Raw genomic sequence first — 7,586 nt, 5'->3', positions numbered from 1 at the left:
TGATAAGAAATTAAATGTTATTCAATATGCTAGTAAAACTCTAGACAGTGCTCAGAGAAATTATGCTACTACTGAAAAAAGAATTCTTAGCAGTTGTATTTGCTTGTGATAAGTTCAGACCTTATATTGTTGATTCTAAAGTAACTATTCACACTGATCATGCTGCTATTAAATATCTTATGGAAAAGAAAGATGCTAAACCTAGACTTATTAGATGGGTTCTCTTGCTACAAGAATTTGATTTGCATATTATTGATAGAAAGGGAGCTGAGAACCCCGTTGCAGACAATCTGTCTAGGTTAGAGAATGTTCTTGATGACCCACTACCTATTGATGATAGCTTTCCTGATGAACAATTAAATGTCATAAATGCTTCTCGTACTGCTCCATGGTATGCTGATTATGCTAATTACATTGTTGCTAAATTTATACCACCTAGTTTCACATACCAGCAAAAGAAAAAGTATTTCTATGATTTGAGACATTACTTTTGGGATGACCCACATCTTTATAAAGAAGGAGTAGATGGTGTTATTAGACGTTGTGTACCTGAGCATGAACAGGAATAGATCCTACGCAAGTGTCTCTCCGAAGCTTATGGAGGACACCACGCTGGAGATAGAACTGCACATAAGGTATTGGAATCCGGTTTTTATTGGCCTACTCTCTTCAAGGATGCTCGTAAGTTTGTCTTATATTGTGATGAATGTCAAAGAATTGGTAATATTAGTAGACGTCAAGAAATGCCTATGAATTATTCACTTGTTACTGAACCATTTGATGTTTGGGGCTTTGATTATATGGGACCTTTTCCTTCCTCTAATGGGTTTACACATATTTTAGTTGCTGTTGATTACGTTACTAAGTGCGTAGAAGCTATTCCAACTAGTAGTGCTGATCATAACACCTCTATTAAGATGCTTAAAGAAGTTATTTTTCCGAGGTGGAGTCCCTAGATATTTAATGACTGATGGTGGTTCACATTTTATTCATGATGCCTTTCGTAAAATGCTTGCTAAGTATGATGTTAATCATAGAATTGCATCTCCTTATCACCCACAGTCTAGTGGTCAAGTAGAATTGGGCAATAGAGAGCTCAAATTAATTTTGCAAAAGACTGCTAATAGATCTAGAAAGAATTGGTCCAAGAAACTTGACGATGCACTGTGGGCCTATAGAACTGCATATAAAAATCCTATGGGTGTGTCTCCGTATAAAATGGTTTATGGAAAAGCATGTCACTTACCTCTCGAATTAGAACATAAGGCATATTGGGCCATTAAAGAGCTCAATTATGATTTCAAACTTGCCGGTGAGAAGAGGTTATTTGACATTAGCTCACTTGATGAATGGAGAACCCAAGCCTATGAGAATGCCAAACTGTTTAAAGAAAAAGTTAAAAGATGGCATGACAAAAGGATACGAAAGCGTGAGTTTAATGTAGGTGATTATGTGTTGCTATTCAACTCTCGGTTAAGATTTTTTGCAGGAAAACTTCTCTCTAAATGGGAAGGTCCTTACATTATCGAGGAGGTCTATCGTTCCGGTGCCATAAAAATCAACAACTTCGAAGGCACAAATCCGAAGGTGGTGAACGGTCAAAGAATCAAACATTATATCTCAGGTAATCCCATAAATGTTGAAACTAATGTTATTGAAACCGTAACCCCGGAGGAATACATAAGGGACACTTTCCAGAACGTTTCAGACTCCAAAAAGGAATAGGTATGTGGTATGGTAAGTAAACCGACTCCAAAACAGTTCTAATGGCTATTTTTCTATGTTTTGGAATATTTAGAAAAATAGGAAAATAAGAAGCAGTCTGGGAAGGACACGAGGCTTCCACGAGGGTGGGAGGCATGCCCTACCCCCCTGGGCGCCCCCTACCTCGTGTGCTCTCCGGACTCCATTTTCTTGCACGATACTTCTTTTGGTCGGTAAAAATTCATTATATAATCTCCCGAAGGTTTTGACCATCGTACCACGCAATTATCCTCTCTTCTTACTTCGAGCTGTTTTCTGTCAGGGTTGTCAAGGGCAGGCATCATGTCGTCCCCCTCCTCCAACAATGGTGACAATGATGCTTGGCTAATGAAGATAGAGCTGAAGAGGGAAGAACCCATGGAGATCAACAAGGATGAAGGGATCAAGAAGGCCACGGAGGACCAAGTTCCGGTAGCATAAGACATCCTTCAACTAGATCACAATCTTCTTACCCCAACTGAGATCGAAGCTTTCAAGATGATTGAGTTAGCTCGTATACAAAACAAGTATCTCACACGTGAAAATATTTTGTTGAAGGAGCATATTGTCGCACTCAAGGGCATTATCCGCAAGTTGGAGGATCTCTTACGCTCGATGTGCGACTACCCGTCATCAACACCATCTTCTTCACCAGCAAAAGAGATATAATCACATGGGTATGGGCACTCCCCTTGGCAACTGCCAAGCTTGGCGGAGGTGCCCCGGTATCGTATCACCATCGCACTCCTATCTTTACCGTTTTCTTAGTTCGATCCTTTTTAGTAATATCTTGATCTAGTAGAATAAAGCTTTAGAATGATTTAGTTTTGAGTTTTTCTCTATGATCCCTCTATGTAATCGAGTCCGTGAGCTATATAATAAAGATTAGTGTTGAGTCAAGGGCTTGATTATTTTTCCATGATCTTGAGGGAATAAAAGAAAAAGAAAGAATAAAAAGAAACAAAGAGATCATATTGATCTTATGGAGAGTAATGACTTCACATAGAAAGGGTATGATGATTAAAAATTGTTGAGAGTTGACAAACATAGTTTTGGTCATTGTTGCAATTAATAGGAAGTAATAAAGAAAGAGAGGTTCTACATATAAATATACTATCTTGGACATCTTTTATGATTGTGAGCACTCATTAAAGTATGACATGCTAAAGAGTTGATGTTGGACAAGGAAGACAACGTAATGGGTTATGTTTTCTTATATCTGAAATAAAGTATATTGTCATGGATCATCCAACATGTTGAGCTTGCCTTTCTCCCTCATGCTAGCCAATTCTTTGCACCAAGTAGAGATACTACTTGTGCTTTCGAATTCCCTTAAACCCAGTTTTGCCATGAGAGTCCACCATATCTACCTATGGATTGAGTAAGATCCTTCAAGTAAGTTGTCATCGGTGCATGCAATAAAAATTGCTCTCTAAATATGTATGACTTATTAGTGTGGAGGAAATAAGCTTTATAAGATCTTGTGACATGGAAGAAATAAAAGCGACGGACTGCATAATAAAGGTCCATATCACAAGTGGCAATATAAAGTGACGTTCTTTTGCATTAAGATTTCGTGCATCCAACCATAAAGCGCATGACAACCTCTGCTTCCCGCTGCGAAGGGCCTATCTTTTACTTTTACCTTATGCAAGAGTCACGGTGATCTTCACCTTTCCTTTTTACATTTTATCCTTTGGCAAGCACATTGTGTTGGAAAGATCCTAATATATATATATATATATATATATATATATATATATATATATCCAATTGGATGTAAGTTAGCATGAGCTATTATTGTTGACATTACCCTTGAGGTAAATGGTTGGGAGGCTAAACTATAAGCCCCTATCTTTCTCTGTGTCCGATTAAAACTCCGTAACCACAAGTATTGCATTAGTGTTAGCAGTTGTGAAAGATTAAATGATAGTTGAGTATGTGGACTTGCTGAAAAGCTCTTATATTGACTCTTTCTGATGTTATGATAAATTGCAATTGCTTCAATGACTGAGATTATAGTTTGTTGGTTCTCAATGAAGTTCTGATTCATACTTTACATTGTGAATAGATTATTACTTGAGCATAAGAAATCATATGACAATATCCATATATGTTGCTGTTATAAGAATGATCATGATGCCCTCATGTCCGTATTTTATTTTATCGACACCTCTACCTCTAAACATGTGGACATATAATCGTTATCGGCTTCCGCTTGAGGACAAGCGAGGTCTAAGCTTGGGGGAGTTGATACGTCCATTTTGCATCATGCTTTTATATTGATATTTATTGCATTATGGGCTGTTATTACACGTTATGTCACAATACTTATGCCTATTCTCTCTTATTTTATAAGGTTTACATGAAGAGGGAGAACGCCGGCAGCTGGAATTCTGGGCTGGAAAAGGAGCAAATATTATAGACCTATTCTGCACAGCTCCAAAAGTCCTGAAACTTCACGGAAGTCATTTTTGGAATTAATAAAAAATACTGGACGAAGAAAATACCAGAGGGGGCCACACCCTGGCCACGAGGGTGGGAGGCGCGCCCTACCCCCTGGGCGCAGCCCCTGCCTCGTGGGCCCCCTGGTGGCCCTCCGGTGCCCATCTTCTGCTATATGAAGTCTTTCGTCCGAGCAAAAATCATAAGCAAGCTTTCGGGAAGAAACTCCGCCGCCACGAGGCGGAACCTTGGCGGAACCAATCCAGGGCTCTAGCAGAGCTGTTCTGCCGGGGAAACTTTCCTCCGGGAGGGGGAAATCATGGCCATCGTCATCACCAGCGCTCCTCTCATCGGGAGGGGGCCAATCTCCATCAACATCTTCACCAGCACCATCTCCTCTCAAACCCTAGTTCATCTCTTGTATCCAATCTTTGTCCCAAAGCCTCATATTGGTACCTGTGGGTTGCTAGTAGTGTTGATTACTCCTTGTAGTTGATGCTAGTTGGTTTATTTGGTGGAAGATCATATGTTCAGATCCATTATGCATATTAATACCCCTCTGATTATGAACATGAATATGCTTTGTGAGTAGTTACGTTTGTTCCTGAGGACATGGGATAAGTCTTGCTATTTGTAGTCATGTGAATTTGGTATTCGTTCGATATTTTGATGAGATGTATGTTGTCTCTCCTATAGTGGTGTTATGTGAACGTCGACTACATGACACTTCACCATTATTTGGGCCTAGAGGAAGGCATTGGGAAGTAATAAGTAGATGATGGGTTGCTAGAGTGACAGAAGCTTAAACCCTAGTTTATGCGTTCCTTCGTAAGGGGCTGATTTGGATCCATATGTTTCATGCTATGGTTAGGTTTACCTTAATACTTCTTTTGTAGTTTCGGATGCTTGCAATAGGAGTTAATCATAAGTGGGATGCTTGTCCAAGTAAGGACAGCACCCAAGCACCGGTCCACCCACATATCAAATTATCAAAGTACCGAACGCGAATCATATGAGCGTGATGAAAACTAGCTTGACGATAATTCCCATGTGTCCTCGGGAGCGCTTTTCTCTATATAAGAGTTTGTCCAGGCTTGTCCTTTGCTACAAAAAGGATTGGGCCACCTTACTGCACTTTATTTACTTTTGTTACTTGTTACCCGTTACAAATTACCTTATCACAAAACTATTTGTTATTGATAATTTTAGTGCTTGCAGAGAATACCTTGCTGAAAACCACTTACCATTTCCTTCTGCTCCTCGTTGGGTTCGACACTCTTACTTATTGAAAGGACTACGATAGATCCCCTATACATGTGGGTCATCAGAACCACCGGACGTCCGGTGCCCAGCGGACGTCCGGTCCCTGGCTGTGTCCGGTTGCGGGCTGAGGCCCATGTACCCCTTCACTTTGCCCCTTTTGTACTACAACTATAAATAGACCTCTCCCTCCTCCTAGCTAGGGTTAGCATAGGTTTAGCTCATTTGAGATAGAGCTTTGCTCATCCATACGGATCTACTCCATGAGAGAGACCGTGCGCCTCTACGGAGAAGATCCACCTTGGATTCAAGTCCCCTTCATGGGAAGACCCTCAAGACCTCACGGAGAAGAACCGGTTACCTTTGTATCGTCCTTTGTTGATCGTGGATCTTGTATCTCCTCTTGTGTTTCGAGGATCTAGCATATATGTGACCTAATCTCGTTGGTTTGAGTGTTTCTCTTGTGTTTTCCCTCGTGTTTCCCCTCGTGTTCTTCGTGTTCTTAGTTGGGATCCGCTCCTTTCGTGAAAGATCGGCCGTATAGGGTTCCAGCCTACATCATCTTGGATCAGTGCAAGGTTGACCATGAATTTGGAGCCCCTACCCTCTTTTTCTAGCCTTGTTTTGTTGTGTTCTTCCCCAATTTCGAAAATCCCCACCAAAAATAGCCCCAATTGTTTTTTGTGATTTGTTGGTATGATGATGTTTTCTTGATTTTGATCCATAGATTTGCTTGGTTTCAAGTGGATCTAGGATTTCCTCAAGTTTCCCCATCTTTCGTCCACGAAATCTCCTCAATTTTGCCCCCAAAATCCCAAAATTCCGCCCAAAATCGCGTCCCGGAGCTCAAATCCCGCATTGACCCCGACCCATCGGACGACCGTCACTTTACCGGACGTCCGGAGCCCCAGGAATGACCGGACGTCCGCAACTTTCCGGACGACCGGTGCCACCCAACAGAATAAAAATAGCGGATTTCCTAGCCCGACCGGACGTCCGGCGACCAGACATCCGTCCATTTACGGACGTCTGACACGTGTAGATATCAACTTCAGGTGATTTTTGTTTCGGCCATAACTTATTCATACGAACTCCAATTTTGACGTACTTTAGGTCGTTTTGAAGCTATTGACATCCCCCATCCCACACAAATACCACCAACATAATTTGGCACCATAAAATTTTTGGAACTTTGGCATCTTTGCCTAGGGCTTCCACCACATCATCCGCATTACCACCACCGACTTCCGCAACCTAACCCTTTTTGTTCCCCATTGCATATGTGGTTACTTGAGTAGTGATTCGAGTCTTCTAAGGTGTTTCGGCTACTTAGGGACGGTTGCTTCTTCATTAACCACCACCACCACTTCCGCATAGGCGTGCCAACCATACACTTCCGCCACCCCAACTTAACCCGAATTTGTTTGAGCTTGTTTGAGTTGTGGCTTGTGTCTCCTAAGGTGTTTCGGCTACTTAGGGATGACAACTTCAACTTCGACTCACATAACCCATCATTCCACTTCGGCATTGCCTAGTGCACCACCACCACTGCATTCCGCTACCACCATTTGACATTTGTCATTTGAGATTTTGAGTTCGCGGTTTTTCCGTTTCCTAAGGTGTTTCGGCTACTTAGGGACGAGTCTCCATCATCTTGGTATCTACATCAAGAACACCTCCACTCATTGTCGCCACGGACGGTAACCTCCATGTCAGTATCATCTTGGTATCATGGTATCCCTCCGTTGTATATTTCCCCTTGCCATTGCATTGATAACCTCTAGCTCATTTTGCGTCACTTGCCTATCGAGACTAGCCATTTGAGTATTGCCGGCAACGTTACTTGTGCACATTAGTGATTATTGATCTACACCATCCATTGCATACGTACCATATCATATTGGTATCACATCATCTCGTGTGCCTCAAGTTTGTTCTCGCATATACACAATTGCTATCTTGGTTTGTGCATTGTGCAAAAGTGGCCATACAAAAAATAAAAAGAATAAGCTTTTAAGAAAAAGAGAAAGAGCAAAGAAGCTTGTAAGCAAGTGCCATAGCATCATACCACATTGCATATAAGATTGTCATATCCGATCATTTTGGATCATCCTGAGAGAAAAACCGGGAACCATACA

Source organism: Triticum aestivum, chromosome 5D (assembly GCF_018294505.1).
Source record: "Triticum aestivum cultivar Chinese Spring chromosome 5D, IWGSC CS RefSeq v2.1, whole genome shotgun sequence".
Taxonomy (NCBI): domain Eukaryota; kingdom Viridiplantae; phylum Streptophyta; class Magnoliopsida; order Poales; family Poaceae; genus Triticum; species Triticum aestivum.
The sequence above is the reverse complement of the archived record's forward strand: the minus strand, read 5'-3'. Positions refer to the sequence as shown.